We start from the raw sequence: 16,873 nt of genomic DNA, 5'->3' as shown, positions 1-16,873 counted from the left end.
GTAGGGAACGTAATGGGTGTTTAAGAAATATGTTTCGAAATGTGGTCGTAAGGTCTCTAAATGATAACTGCGTACTCTATGAACAAAGGAGAACCGTGAACAGCAGTTAATAGGGATCGGAAAATTTGGATGTTTTGCGACGAATTAAACGCTGAACCCAACACGATTTTGAAGGAATCAAATTAATGCGACCGTTGGAAGAAAATTCCGTATCGAATAAAAATTCAAGATCCTTAAACTCTATTACTCTTCGCAGTACATTTTTAGAAATGGTGTAGGATGCTGTGAAAACGTACTGACGCGTCGAAAATGTTAAATGAAAACATTTTTTAATAATCACAGACAGACGTGACCTCATGCACCATCAATTGATATTGTTCAAGACGGGTTTAAGCTTCTTAGCATCCATTGAGTCCTTAACAGGTGAGAAAATTTTTAAATCATCCATGAAGCACAAGAAATAAGAAAGAAAAAAACATAAGCTTATGTTATTTACGAGAATGACAAAAAAAGTGACCCTAAGATACTGCCTTGAGAAACACCTCAAGTAGCAACAAAGTTGTTCGGTAAAACTTCATCGATTTTTACTTTGTTTACCTTTTCATAAGCCCTTTGCGAAATGCATAGATGTGGTGGACGAATGAAATGAGAAACAAAACTGGTTCCCTACTTAGAAAGCGCAACTGGCTTGAACTCGGACAGCTTGAGAGCAGGAGAAAGAAGTAAAAATGAAGTCTTCTCATCTAAGATTCTAACCGATTTTTCATCGATTTTATGCTTCTCATTTTATTTTTCTGCAGTAACCCTGAACTTGCAGAATTAAGAAACACAAAAACAAAAACTCATTAGGTTGTCATATTGAAATTCTGCTTAACAAAAAGGAAAGGCAGCTAATGCTAATAAAATCGTTATTAAATTTAAATTAAACATTTGGCATCGAATGGCAAGGGAGTGATGAACGCATTAAACCAAACTACGTCAGCGTCCCCAATGTGTAGTGGCAATTACAGCTACAGTTTAAAAAACATTAAAGCAGCGTTACAACAACTAAAACAACAACAACTACTACTACTTATTAAACAAACCACCGATTCACTGCAATTTATGCCGTTGCATATTTGTGAATTTATTTTGGGAGGGGCAGCGAAGAGTGTGGCAGTCCAGCTACTTAAGTAAGGCGGTCATAAAAATGCGTAATTATGCGCATTTTCGAAATGAAATGAACTTAGTTTTGCAGCTGATCGTTTGGTGGTGTTCGCACACACGCGCACACAAATACACGCAGTGGTAAGATGTAATTGCGATGCTTTTTATTAATGCGCGCGACATGCTGCTTAAGTCCACATCAAATGCTGTGACACGCTTTCCCCCGAGACACCAGCAACTTGGCAGTGCCTTACTTAAATACTCTATTATGTGGCCATTTCCAATACACCGGCTCGTTTTTTTATGACAAGTAAACCCCATTCACACACGTACACACACTTCCGCATATAAATAGTCGTTTGTCTAAATTCTTAAAAATTCGCTGTGATTTTATATTTATCTCAAATTAGTTTTTGCCTTTGCTTGGTAACGGGTGCAGCAGTTGCAATTAACCTAATTAACTAACAACAAGAAAAAAGCAAAAAAAAAGCTTTATAAAATAACTTTAGAGTTGCAATAGCCAAAGCGTGTGCGTCCTCTTATGGTCGTGTGTGTGGGGTAGATGAAAGAGATTTGCGAAGCAGCACTTCTGTGTAGAAAGTTTTCTATTTGGTATTAAGTAATAAAATAATTATTTGCTTTGATGTGCAGTATGCATGTGTATGTGTGTAAATAAAATGCTCACACACGCACAGCTATGCAAAATTTTATTAGTCGTTGCAATTATCTGCGCTAAGTGGTGCTTATAACGGCGAATGGGTGGTTAACTTGTGACCTCACATTTTAAAGCGAAATAAGATGGTCATGCTCGTTAGATGAAATTCACGATTGGGTGGTAAGCAGAGATTAATGCGCCTTATACTGCTAGATACTCTCTACCTTTCGGTTCGCTTACCTAGCCAGGGAATGAAGAGAAATCTGCATTCGAGTTTCGAATGACCAAGGCTGCATAGAAACCAGTTAGGCTTCACGCTCACTAGGAATGCAGCGCTTTTCGCAACTGCTTTCATGATGGAAGGAAAGATTTCCAAAGCCAAAGTTTGCGTCTTTCATCGAACAAAGATGCAACCAAAAATCCAAGCGTTCAAAATAAGTTGCCGTCATTAACCTTATTGAAACGATTTCATGGCCACAGATGTTTACCTCTTAGACAAAAATTGGTCTGAACCAGAACTTGCAAGAAAATGTTGGGATGTATATTATATCCGTTGGTCGGTGTTCACCACGAATAATTCTAGTTCCTCCATGGTAGTTTATCTTCGGTAAAAATCCCAAAGGCATCACTTTGACCAGGGAGCTGCCCTTCGTTCGAGAGCTTTACTCGAGGTGGTGATGACAGTAGAGATTAAGAGCAACTTCGGCTAAGGCGGTGGAACGGATAAATATTAAAAACATGAATTAAAAATATATTTTTTTCGGCCATGAAACAAACTTAGGAGGTTGCATCAAAAACAAAAAAATATTTTTTGGGCTATCCTAGTGCACACTGAAAGCACAATGGAAGCACAATGCTGAGGAAAGGGTGAAAAAGGCCAGTAATGCGTTGTACGCAGGTAAAAGGATGCTGGGCGTTACTTGGGGTCTATCACCCTCTCTGATGCATTGGGTCTACACGGCAGTAGTTAGACCGATATTGCTGTATGAGGCCTTAGTATGGTGGACTGCGACAAGTAAACTGACATACTTAATGCCACTGGAAAGGATTCAGCGATTCGCTGCTGTGTGCATAACAGGAGCGATGAAAACCACTCCAACGGCGGCGTTGGAAATGATACTCAGCATGACATCTATTGACCCTATGGCGGAGAACCGGACAGCGAAATCCGCGAGGAGGTTAGTGGCTGCTGAAGTATTCACCTGTAGAACTTTCGGACACAGCTAAATAGGAAAGTGGAGCTCAGGTTGCACAGACTACATGACTCCGTACTTTAATTGCGAGAGAAGGTTTCGCACTACAATTGAAGAGGAGGGATGGCACAAAGGCATGAAGCCTGGCCATAGAACTTTTCACATCTATACAGACGGCTCTAAAACTTCGTTTAGATGGAGCGGGAGCGGGCATTTACTGCTCAAAACTAGGGATAAGGCAGCCTATCAAGCTGCCAGATCAAAGCAGTATTTTTCTAGCGCAAGTTTTGCTGTGGGAAAAGCCGCGGAGCTAGCCTACACAAGAACAAGGAAGAACTCAACAATTAATATCTACGTGGCCAGTCAAGCAGCAGTGAAAGCAATAAGCTCATATTGTGTTAAGTCCAAAAATGTTCAACGGAGCAGGGAGGCCATAGAAGGGCTAGCCACAAGCAGTAGGCTGCTCATCTATTGGGTACCTGGTCACGAAAATAGTAGATGAGATAGCAAAAAGGGATGTTAGACTGCCATTTGAACAAGAGAACGACATACCAAAACCGCTAAATGCAATATAAAATGAAATGGACGACTACATGACAAAGCGAGGGGAAGCTAAATGGACTAATCTGACCACATGAAAAACAGCAAAAGTCATGTGTAGAACTAACGACAAAAAACTGACTCAATTCGTACTTGCGCTCTCGCGAAATTACTGCAGAACTATTATGGGAATGCTAACAGGTCATTATCTAATGGCTGCACATGCGTACATGATAGGGATTGCTAACACGGACAAATGCAGGAAATGCAGAGAGGATGTTGAGGAAACTTTAGAACACATTCTGTGCCTCTGTCCGGCATTATTAAAAACGCGTTTAAAATGCATGGGAGCCGCATTGTTTGAGGGTCTGGAGGACGTCTCAAAGGCGGATCTCCCAGCTCTGATTAGATTCGCCAAAAGCGCTGACATTCTACATGATGTCTACTTTCAGTACTCATAGAGGTCGGTCTCCATCTGGTATCGCTAGGGACCAAAAGGTCTATGTGTGGCTTATTGCCAACCAGGCTAACCTAGCCTAACCTAGCGCACAGCAATGTCTGATTTCTGATCTCTTGATCTGCTCAAATCCAATATAATTCAAATCCAAAACCTAAAATGTCTTCTACTCTTCATTCTTCTTCAGCCAAAATTAGTAGCGGAATTTCAACTGACGAAATAGGTGTTGTTGCATAACATACACTCAGTACACTTCCTACCACTTCTGATTTCAACCCCCCTTTCAGCAAACAAATCAATTCATATGCTCTGTATTATCTCAACCACCCCAGTGCACCTTGCAACAAAAGAATTTGAAGCATGAATTGTGACACAATGTATGAATTGTTAACCCACAAGGAAAATAAAAGAAACTCTCATAGCAGCAGCCCCTAACCACCTCTAACACCCACACTCATGGCCACATTCCTTCCACAAACAATGCTCCAACAATAGAATGGCGTGACACTAAACACCATAAAGGTCTCAAAATACTGTAAAAATGTGCTACATGACACTTCTAAACGCCTGGTAGTGGCACGCGTTAAGGGCGGAAGAATGTAAAGAAAGCAGCAACCCCTAAGAGCCAACGTGCAACCACCAGATATGTATGAAGTGCAGAAGAACGTGAGCGCTGGCCCCAAACTACCCCAAAAGCAAGCAGAGTAGAAGGGAAGGGGACGGGAGTTTCTAAATTTGTCAAAATAAAAGGAGATTGAAGTATATTGGCGCCGCACTCGGAATGAGTTGGGCAGTGATTGGGCGAGTAAAAGAAGTGCCGACGGCAAGCAACATGCAGCGCAGCGCCGGCGACAGGTCAAGCGTGCTACATACCACGCGCACGACGCAGATTTCTTTCACAAATCTTGCCCTTTTCACGCTTGACTTTAGCAATTTTTGGATTGTTTTTGCTAACTGCACGACGTTTGTTTGCAGGTCACATTTATTTTGGTTACTCAGTCCTGTTATTTTTTTAATTTGTCTTTTGCGCTTAAAAAAGGTTTTGTTATTTTTTAATTTTGGCTTTTGTTTGACTTTTCCGGTTACGTTGGATTTGTGCCTTTTGATTTAAATTTTGGTTTTTTCTGGCTGAAGCTTTTAATGCTACAACTGCTTATCCGCTAAAAACAAGCCAAACCCAGGGTACACAAATCCGAAAATCAGTCCACAAAAAAAACGTGTTGACATTATAATAATAATTTTTAATTGCAAAAAAAACATTTTCGTGTGCCAATGCGGGCACTTACGGACTCACCGAACATTCGACTTCTTTGCTTTTTTTGTGGATTTGTTTGGTATTTTATTGGCTTTGTGGGTGGTGTTGGTGGATAGGTTTTCAAACATTACAAAGGGTAATTAACATTATTTGGCATTTTTTCAACACTCAACAACCGAAGAGGGTTTACATTGCACTGCTTAACCCTGCTTTTAGACGCTCTATTCTCCACCTCAGTTTCTCCTGCTTTGGTTCTTTCTTGTATTTACTTGCTTGGCCCACAAAAAGGGTCTTTTCAACATTAATTTTTTGTGGTTTTTGCATTTGGTTGCACTTTGGGTTGTTGTCTTCCATGCTGACCATTCATTGCGCCGCTGCCTGCTTGTTATCCTTGCTGAACACGAGGATATACACATGTCGTTTTATACACTTATGTGTATGTGTTAATATCTCATTTTTTCCACACTCATCCACTCGCATTTTTTGCATGCACATTTTTTTCTGCGGGTCATTTTGTGGGCATTCAATGGGGGTTTTCTCATTTGCAGTGCTTGCTTTTGGATTTTTTTTCCGCCCCGCTTGCTTTCAGTGGTTTTTTCTGTGGCTCTTATGGCTTTCAACACCTGCAAGCGGGCGTGAATTAAGTGCTTTAGATTTTCTTCATTTAACACTTAATTCTTTAGAGCCCACGAAGAGGGGCGTGTTAATAGCGGAAATGAAATTTTTTTCGGCTGTTGTAGCTGCTGAATTGATAAGTACCTGTACGTGTGGAAATGTTTTAATTATTGCAATTTATTTTTTGTTAAAAATGGAAATGTAGAAAAGCGCAAATTAACTTAAGAGGCGTTTCCTGAATTTAAATGATTTGTATTGGAGCAACACTATGCAATTTAATAGCAAATCTTTGCAACTTCTTATCTCGAAGCTGTTTTCTGCCAATTATTCATTGAAATATAATATTTAAAAATATGCCAACTATGGGTTTCTGTTCATCGGGATATTCACGTTCTCTGCGATATGTGCAGTTGTCACTATTCAGAAAGTTCGAGAAGCGTTCCCTCTATAATTTAAATATTTTCTGGATGCCAGTCACCAGCTCGGCGTTTTGGTTTTTACAGAAAAACGCCCGGGCTCGAAACCTTTTAAGCAGCCGAACTAGGTGTTATGGCTTTCAATTCACGATGCACAGAATACAAAGGTGACTCCATTCTTTTATCGGTGAGTTTGATAAAATCACTATGCTATGGTCTATGGTCTGGAAGTCTGATGGTCTTCCCATAATTATAAATTTCGTCAAATCACATTATTAGTTTCTTCTCGGTTTCCTTTCTTTAGATGCCATACAGTTTAGTACCACCTGACTGTCAACAAGATATGACGTATTTAACACGAATTGTGCTACGTTACAGTCCCCATAGAATGCACAAATTTATTATCTTTGAGCACATTTTAGCAAAATCTCTTATCATTCTGACCAACTTTCGTGTCTGACTAACCTCACTCAATATTCAGTTTCCACGAACTTTTGCCAACTATGGTTCAAAGACATATTTAAAACGGAAGTTTTCCTCCAAGAAATTACTTTCCTACTTCCGTAAGTTACGACTTGCTTTTTGCTGCCAAAAACACATTTGTGGAGTTTCACATAAATGCTAATGGACCATAGTACAGTCATATAACTGGCAAGGTTGGAACCCTCTCATTAGCTTAGTAAGAGAAAGAGGTAAAATCCATTCAGCACTACCTGTACACTTCGGAGAACACGCTTCGGATTTTTGAAGAGTCAGTACTTCGGTGAACTGAGATGTGTGGCAGAGTCCCATTGGAAGAGCCCACCCAAATTGTTGAAACTTTGTAATAGTTTAAAGACATGTAGGATAACTATGTGCAAAATTTTCTGCTGGATACCACAGTGGCTCTCTATGTCCACCGAGTGAACTGTTTTGAAGAGCAGCCCATCTAACAAAACCTAACCTAGAAGTTCGAAAAAATAAACGACAGTTCTCATATGGCTGGTGACGCAAGTACATAAAAGACAAAAACGTAGGTTTTCTGCAAACTTTACTTCACTGTGACAAAGCTGGATCTTTGCAACATAAGGCAGCTTTCGTTTCCCAAAGTTAATCTCTCTTCTGGCTAAATTGGTTGGGATTTATTTTCATTTGAGAAACGTCATATTATTTGTAAACTTGTAAGCATAGTTGCTTATATTTTTTCTTCAATGCATACACGCAGCATATACATATGTACATATGCGCATATTTCACTCTTCGCTTTTCGTTTGCTGTTGCCGTCCAGTTTTATGAATGAAAGCCGTAAAAGGCAAAAACACAGAGGTTTGTCAAGTCAATCCCAATGTGATTTGTATCAACAAACACAAAATACAGCGCAATAATAAAAACAGCAGTAGCATGGAATAAAAAACACGCAACTGCACAGCAAAGTTGCAGGAGAACAAACGCAGCAAAGCGTGAATCGCTTTTCAGTAGCAGCTGTTGGTGTTGGAATTGCTGTCGCAGTCACTGTTGCTATTATTTTTTATTATTTACTTCTTATTTTTTTGAACGCTTTGCAAAATTCACGCTTTATTATTGTTTCTGTTTGTGAACTACACCCGTGCGACGCTGCGCTGCAAGCAGCAGCAATGTAACAGCAGCACAGCAAATTGAAGAGGCAAAAGCAAAGCACTACAAAAAATGAGAAAAATAAAAACAAATAACAAAATAACAGAAATAAGTATAACAGAAGAAAACAAAGGGGAGAAAAATGCCGGCGTATCCGAGACGCGCTCATAAAAACAATAAAAACGTGAAACGTGCAAAGCGTTACGCCGCGCCGGCACCCGCGCGATAACAACGCCGTCGACCAACTCATCAACATCAGTAGCTGCACCGACAGCAGCGACAATAAAAGCAACTGCAACAGAAACAGCAAAAACAAGAATACAAAAACAATAATAATAAGAAACCTCGTCATCACAGCCGTTACGTTTTGCCATCCGTTGGTTAGCCACAACGCGCGCAAACTTTCTGCTGCTTCGTACGCGCACTTCCTTTTCTTCGTTACTGCTTCCTTGTGTCCGGACTACTTCAGCGCATTCAACGTATCCAGCATTTCTTCGTGCTGTAGCGGATGTAGTTTTCAGTTGCGCGTGAATCGCTTTTTATTTCATTATGTTGTTGGACAACTGTTGGCAGCTGTTGTTGTTCGTACTAACACCAACAACGCCACCAAAGAAGACAACATCATCGCAGCCATCAACGCCTTCGTCGGCATCATTATCGCCAAGAGAAGTGAAAAAACAATAAAAACCAACCAACAACCGAAAATTTGCCAACATTTTGTTGTTGTGACTTTTTAGCCAATTTTGCGACTCCAGAGCGACTTGTTGCTCTTTGTTGGCACAGTAGAATACTATTTAAATGTTGTTGTTGCCTTTTCTGTGACTTTTCTCTTTGTCGTGTGTATGTGGTACGAGAAGTTGACGCCGAGCGTGCGAAAAACAGCAGTCAGACGACATCAACTGTGGGGAAAAATCAGGAAAAAAAGAAAATGAAAAAGGTAGTAGTGCGTCTCTCTTGAAAGTGAAGGAGGGGGCGAACGGCATGTTGAGTGCTGAGAGACTAAGTGGACGTTCGGCATCTCATTATAGAGCCTTACTTGCCAAAGAAACTAACTAGAATTTAAAAACATTTACCTTTTTTTGAAGGAAAAATATACATGTATATAATTGGCGTGCGTCTCGATGTCGTTTCACAAATGGAGGGACTGCCAGTTTAAGCCGACCCCGAACGGAAAATATTTTTTATGAGGAGATTTTTCATGACAGAAATACGCTCGGAGGTTTGCCATTGCATGGCGAGGGGCGACCGCTATTAGAAAACACTTTTTCTTCCTTTTGGTGCTTCACGGAGATTCGAACCAACGTACTCCAAGTTCGGAATGGTAGTCACGCACCAAGCCATTCAGCTATGGTGGTCGAAATAACTGACTTATGATTTCCGAGCAATATCGGTCATTTATCCTCTTAGCAGTAGCCAAGCAACCGATTTAGAGGGGGCTAATGCAAGAAGGCGGCTTCCGATAATTGGATTTAAATTTATCGGAGGTTCGCACTTCGACCTCATGGTCTTTTGTGGTCCTGATGATACATTGATTGACAATGTATTCGTTTTATGGATTCAACAGAGATTGAACAATCTGATAAGCAGATGCGTGGCTGTCAGCGGGCATCTGCTTGGAGGAAAAGGGTCTATGTATATAAAACTACTATAGAAATATTTTTAATTGATAATAATTTAGAAATACAGCATTTCTTACAGACTACGAAAAGTAGTTGATTGCTCAACAGTAAATATTTTCATAAAACCAGCAGAACAGTACTGTGAGCGGGGTTACGAACGCGCCACATAAAAATCATTGTTAATGGAAGATCCCAAGATGTCCCGGGTGATGAATGTTGACAACCTTAAAACACATTTATGCCACAATAGGTCCATTTGAAAGCCTCGTAGCATAAAATCGTTAAGAAGCTAAAGAAAAAATCGGCAAAAGACTTCGAACCGTCATTAGTGGGAAGAAATATCTTCTCACAATGAGTATAAGCATCACTGAGATGATCTAAAGCTCCTGAAAGATAAAGGTTCCGGTAAGGAAGTAAGGTCTCAAAGCAATGGAAACTAAATAAATAAAAGACAACCAACTTACTATTCCCTTGCAAAGTATTCAGAAATAATTGATCCATTGGATTTCTCATGGCCCGATTAGTGGTATCATGTAGCCATAACCATAACTCTGGATATTTGTTTGATATTTCAAAAAATATAAAAATTCGAAATGAGTAAGGAAAAATTTGTTGACTTAGTGGAGAATCATGCGAGTCCGTATTGCAAATTGCTAGAAGTGACTTGTAATAAAAACAAATGCAAATGTTGTGTGAAATATGTACACAGAAATCATGGCCTTTTCTTTTATGCTGTATAAAAAATTAATAAAGAAAATTTTACTTTTCCTAAAATAAAAAAATATCAAGTCTTTCAGACGGGTTTCGCGATATTTTAGTTTTTTGGAATATATAATAATAGCAAACCCGGCCCCCTTCGCTGGGCACACTAAAATAGAATAGATATGGTTTAGAACAGAAAATATATGGTTTTCATATTATTTATTTCTTTATTCTTTATTCAAGCGCTTTGGCATAAACAATATTTTTTGTTTTTCTATTTGTTTTTGAGTAAATATAAAATATAAATTGAAAATCAGGAAAAAAGAAGATTGTTTTTAAATTTCAAATCAACGCATATGAATAACTAAGAAACAATCGTCTTTTTTCCTGATCATCCATGAATTTTTCGTTTCAATTTATATGTTTTATTAAGCATTGGAGCTTTTTTAACCATTATCCATTTATATTTAAAAAAAAACAAAAACGAAAAAAATTGTTTTTTCCACGAACACATAATTTCATTCGGATTTCACATTAAATTCTCAAATTTCGTAAGAAATTATTCACTGTTCCAAAATCCACTCCAAAAAAATTCACAAACAATTTTTACATGTTGCACTTACGTTTTTTCCTTATGGCATCCAAATCAGAAAGAAATATTGACACATTGTAACTCACACTGTCAATTTGACAGTTCAGTTCCGCCCCAAGCGTTAAAAAAGTAAGCGACATTATGGCTGGCTCAAAAGAACGCTGTACCCGTTGCCACTGCTCCGAATTACAACCAAACTTTACGAAACCCATTTTCAATACTTACTTAACAATGTGTGTAAGTTTGGTTTAATTCGGTGCAAAGACACGGCGGGTCCACGTTTCGGCATATATTTCGAGACCCTAGTCATCAATAGGTATGAAAATTACCCCGTATTAAAGCACTTATCAACAGCTTTCATTTGATACCCATATTGTACATACACAACCAAAGGTTACCCGGGTCCACGTTTTGACCTATATCTCGAGACCCCAGTCACGTAGCGGCATGAAAAATACTCTGTACTAAAGCATTCACCAACAGCTTCAATTTGATATCCATATTGTACAAACACATTCTAGGGTCCACGTTTTGGTCTCTATCTCGAGACCCTAGTCACGGAGCGGCATGAAAAATACTCTGAACTAAAGCATTCATCAACAGCTTCCATTTGATACCCATATTGTACATACACATCCGAAGGTTACCCGGGTCCACGTTTTGACCTATATCTCGAGCCCTATCCACCAATAGGTATCCAAACTATACGGAAACCATCTTCAATACCTTCTTAGTAATGTGTCTAAGTTTGGTTTAATTCGGTGCAGACACGGCCGGTTAGCGAACACACACAAAAAGTTGACTTTATTTTATATATAAGATTTTTTTCAGTTTGTGTCCGAAAAATCCAAATATCTTACGGAACCCTATTTTTTTCCAAAATAAAATGTAATCCATGTTACTCCTGGATAATGTAGTTTTCGAATGGTGAAAGAATTTTTAAAATCGGTCCAGTAGTTTTTGAGCCTATTCGTTACAAACAAACAAACAAACAAACAAACAAACAAAGTTTTCCTCTTTATAATATTAGTATAGATAATAGAAATATGGAATAGAAATCTACAAGATAAACACGCTTACAGCATCATTCTATATCACGAAAAATGAATTTGTTTCGTTGAAAATGTTGCTCATTCATAAGTGAGTGGCGACGAACAAAAGCAGCTGTTCATATCAAAGCAAAGGCTGACGAAAGCATTTTTGTAATCTTGCTGGCCAACTACTCAAAGCCAAGTAGCCAAAAACAACGAACAACACATGACAGCAAGAGTGGACGAACGAGAATGAGTAAAGCACATTCATACATACATTTGTCACTCCGACCGTGGACGCTTTCGGTGCCACATCAATCGTTCCAAAGACCATTCGTTCATGTGTAAAGTGATTATTGAGAAATTTAAAATGAATATTTTGTAAGCTAATCTGACCAACGTGTTTCCTCTTTTTTCTCTTTATATGTTTTATGAAAATCCCTTAAAACTTTTCTCCCATATTTGCTTGCGAAAATATGCTGTATGACACACGACAGGCACGACCTCAATCTAAACACTGCCTTGGCGCCACCTTTGACTAGTCTCAGCAAAAGCAGAAATAACAAATAAAAAAATAAACGCTTTTGTAACCACATTCACAAGCACATGCACAAAAATATTCGTACATATGTACATACATATATACACGTTCCAGGAAAGCCCAGGCAAGTCAAGTGTGCAATGCTAGGCCGGGGTCAGGTTGGTTGACGATAGCGGCGTGAAGTTTGTGGTGAGGGTGAAATCGCCCACAAGAAAGAAAATTGTAGACACTTGCCAGACACTTTGAAGCGCCACTCACTCACTACATAGCAGGCATACAAGTAAATGCACAAACACACGCTCAAAGGCGGGTAGCAGAGGAGGAAGTGACTCTTAGTACGAACACTAAACTGCTGTTGGAGTAGCTGTAATGTTAGAAGTAGCTGTGGAGTTCGCTTCAAGTAAAAGTGAATGAATACCTATGCATGTGCGCACACACGAGTACGTATGTGTGTGTGTACTGTGTTTATTGAGGTTTTGTGTGTAAAATGTGAAAAGTTTTGATATTTTTCTCACAAACTGCCACGCACGCAGCCCTCTTGCTCTCCTCTACCACTCTACCACTCTCCCACTCTCCCTTAGTACCGCTCTCTTTTTCTTCTTCATATTTCTAATACTGCTTTTTAGTCTATCTGCCCTCCCAATACAGGCACCAACATTTCGCTTTTCTTCATTCATTTCTTTGTTGTTTAGTCACACAGTCAGAGCCATGCGACTCTTCCTTTTCCCCTGCACATGCAAAGCTCTTCTGTTTTACTTAGTGTGTATGGTTGTTGCTTTTTTCCTATATAAAATTCCGTTTTATTTATCACTTGGGAGGCACGTAAAGATAAAGTAAAGTACAACGTTAGACGGTTGGAGCGGTGTGCGTAGGGAGGTTATAAAATTGTACTCGTAAAGAAACACTGGCGTGCTGGGTGATTTGCTCGTAAAATGCGAGCATTTTGGCAACTGTTGATGTGCTGCTGTGATTTTTGCACAGCTCCACTACTGCTCTCCTACAGCGGTTTATTGCTGTTGTTTGTAAATTGTGGCTCTGTTATTTTTAAAATCGACCCTAAATCTGGCAACAGGTTGCTACTCGGCCTGTTGGCTTGGCTCTTTGTCTGTACCGTTGAACATTTCTTTCACTCTATTATATTGCTTGTTTGTTATTGGAGCAGCACGTATGTTTTTTTCCTAGTTTTTGGAAAGAATGTACTTTTAAAAACTTGTGGCGATTTAAGATTTGTAGTAATGTAGCATACAAAGTTGTAAACTTGGACGAAGGGGGCGTTTTCTTTGCCACTTAGCTCTGTTTATCTGCCTAATAGCCTTATTTCGCTTGAATTGCAGTGAAATACCTCTGAGCTGTTACTTTTTTAGCTTTGTGCTTTCTGCTTTTGCATTTTATTTTTCAGCAGCTGAGCTTAATTGTGTTTGGAATCACTGCACCCCTTGCAGATTTTTCTGCTTTCCTGTTAGCTTGTGTAGAATATAGTGTAAGCGTTGGTGAACTTCCAAAGCTGTTTCATTTGGAAGTAAGCTTATTGCATTTGTAGTTGTAACGAACTTGAAAAATGAGTGAACGTCTATTGTAGGAAAGATATGCGTACAAGTCAGGTAGATTGGAGAAGGCTCACGCTACTGCTGGGCCAAAACAACAAATTGGGGTTTCAAAATTCGGTTTATCAATACAATGGAGTTCGTTCTGAATTTTAATTTGTTTCCAAATCCATTTGTTCTTCTTCTTTTGTCTGAAGTTTAAAATTTTTGTATTTTTTGCAGTGTGGCTTACAAGGAATACATTAAAGGATTGGAGTTGATTACTGGATGGGAGCTGATGGTTTCTTACTAATATAATTGCTCAGTGCCAACCTCATTGCCTGGAAAAGCTGGACGAAATTCAAGGTAAGCAGAAATATGAAATATAATTTACTTTATATATCCATACAGCTCGTGCAAGCTCGTGCCTATTTTTTAAATTCAAATTAAGAATAGCAGAATGTATATATATTTTGCCGTGGTTGCAACTTAGGGCCTCATAATAGCAAAATGGTGGCGCAAAACAAATCATAATATTTTATTTTAAAATACGTTTTTTACTAATTAACTAAATGGTTTTGAGCGCTAGAAATCATTATTTTGACCTTTGATGTACGTTGCCACTTGCAAAAATTATAAATCTGCCGATAGGGTGATTCATTTTGAGCCACCTTTAATATTATGCATTGAAAAGTCTATGTTTATGCATTATGCCATTTTCAATTATCATCTGCGTGCGATCTTGCAAATGCCGATTCTTTTAGCAAATTTTCTAAGACATTAATCGAGATTAGATCTCTATAGTTTTGGGGCAAATGTTGTCTTTTACAGCTTCACTTCTTTCTCGCTTATTCACGTGAACTATACCCATGAAATGGCTCAGAGCAAATGATCATAAGGCACTAAGGGATTAGATGACAAAAAATGAACTTTTTTGGGGAATCTTTTCCAATGCTATAATAAAATATATCAAAATTCCGAAAAAATTCTGCACAATCATAAATTGTAAAGTTTATTATTTTTAAGTAAGTCATTCCGTCATTTCCCCACGGGACTCACATTGAAGACTTTCCTTCGCAGTGCAGATAAATTAACTTCTTGTTACTTCTGTTTCTAAATACGCGCTTTCTGACAAAAAATAGGGCTTCGGAAACTCGCAAAGCACTAACAGTCCTTAGGCGCCATTTACTAACCACCTTTCTGTAATTTTCACAACAGCAACAATAAGGTTCTGGTTAATATTTTCAGCTTTCTTGCCAATTCTTTCTTCACTATTTTGCCTTCAATTCATTTGCTATTTTAAAACCCAAAATCAGATAAATAATGGCGCGACCTTTGAATGCGAGGTTCACGTGTTTCTTCCTTCTGCCTCCTTTCTCGCTCCGCAAAGCTGGTTTTCCTAGAAATAAACGCTGTCTTGCTTATCTTTCGGCTTCACTTGTAAGTTTTTTCTTTTGTTTTGTTTATTTATGTATTCCTATTGCTACACATACGCGCGTACCCAAACGCACACATGCACTTAAGCAAGCATTCATGTAAATTGAGTACAAAATTAGAAACCAATCAATCGCATTGCTTCAATCGGTTCCAATCGGATTACACATAGAAATGGTGGTATAAATATCTATATGAACGTATACACCCATATACATATATGCGTGTTTAGAGTAAAATGCGCATAAAAGTATGTAATTTATTTGAGTCTTACGAATTTCCAAGTTATTTTCAAATTGGTTATCTTGTAATTGGTTTGTGCCAATTGCCATTATTTTGCAAAATTACCTGCATATAATCACATCACAAACTCCACACACATACAAACATACATTTTCTGATTGCTTTATTTATGACTATTATGATAATTTCTATGGCTGCTCATTATTTTTATTATTATTGCCTTTGAATGATTGTGGAAATATGCAAATGTTGCGTAAAACGTTTTGAGTTAGCTGGTCTAAAGGAAAATATTGACAATTTAGGATGTTATATGTATGTATTTATATTGCTTTAAACGATATGTAGTAGTGAGGAACTTACTTAATGCGATGGAAGGCTTACATTAAAAATCCAGAAAAACCCTAATTTTCAAGTCCTTTTGCAAACAAAGAGCCCGCTGCAAGCTACATTAGACCATTTTTACTTTTTCAGAGTAATTTCTTATATGGAAGAAAGTGCGTGACACGATTAGCTAAGCAAAATTATAAAAACTCAACGTGATTTTTAAGCAGCATCAGACTTGCACTTTAAAATTTAATAAGCTATAAAACTACATATTAAAATGTTTTCTATAAATTCTAACTAAAAACCCTGGAATTCTCATATTTTCTGTATGAAGTTTTATTAAGGTTTTGTTAGTGTCATTAAGCTATACTTTTATAAAAAACTTAAGAGCATTAACAGCATTAAAAACATTCAAAACTCATCAAATTGTTGGGGTACTATTTTTTCGTCGCTGGCTGTACTCCAGCTATTCACCTCATTACAACAACATTTCTGAGAAAACCATAAAAACGTAGCGAAGCAAATTCAAAGCATCTAACTTATGGCACCAAAAACGGGACGATAACAACATGCAATAACAAACATAATTACCTTACAGTGCGTTTACATTTGCAACAAATATTCCTATCCTTCACAAACGCGTTGAGGCGAATAGTCAAATACAAAATTAAATGCATAAAGTAGCAGCCAACTACATACACACACACATACATGCGAATAAAGTAACAAAGAAAATGCGTAATTGTTGTAGTTGTTACTGTGACTGCAGACTGTATGAAAATATACAACAAATAATCACGCAACAATTAATTTAGCGCAATTTGCATGCAACGTCAAGCGGCCACAAGTTGAAGTGACATTATGCGCCAAGGAGCCACATAGGTGTGTATGCATGTGTAAACAAATACATATGTATACATTCACATGCATAGAATGTTTGTCAGGTATGTTTTGGTGCTTTTAATGGTTGCATTTCTATGCAACACCGCCTGCA

General features: G+C 38.3%; 2 protein-coding genes across 3 annotated transcripts in view; one reads left to right on the top strand and one right to left on the bottom strand.

Annotated features, from left to right (window-relative positions):
• Window positions 1-16,873, top strand: part of LOC129244407 (mucin-5AC-like) — a 96,822-nt gene that overhangs the window by 29,613 nt on the left and 50,336 nt on the right. The window contains exon 2 of the mRNA XM_054882027.1: window positions 14,122-14,244. The gene's annotated coding sequence lies outside the window, so the exon portion shown is untranslated. The remainder of the gene's footprint in view (window positions 1-14,121; window positions 14,245-16,873) is intronic.
• Window positions 1-16,873, bottom strand: part of LOC129244657 (uncharacterized) — a 67,649-nt gene that overhangs the window by 30,829 nt on the left and 19,947 nt on the right. The window lies entirely within an intron of this gene.

Source organism: Anastrepha obliqua, chromosome 4, assembly GCF_027943255.1.
Source record: "Anastrepha obliqua isolate idAnaObli1 chromosome 4, idAnaObli1_1.0, whole genome shotgun sequence".
Taxonomy (NCBI): domain Eukaryota; kingdom Metazoa; phylum Arthropoda; class Insecta; order Diptera; family Tephritidae; genus Anastrepha; species Anastrepha obliqua.
This window is presented reverse-complemented; position numbering and strand designations above follow the sequence as displayed.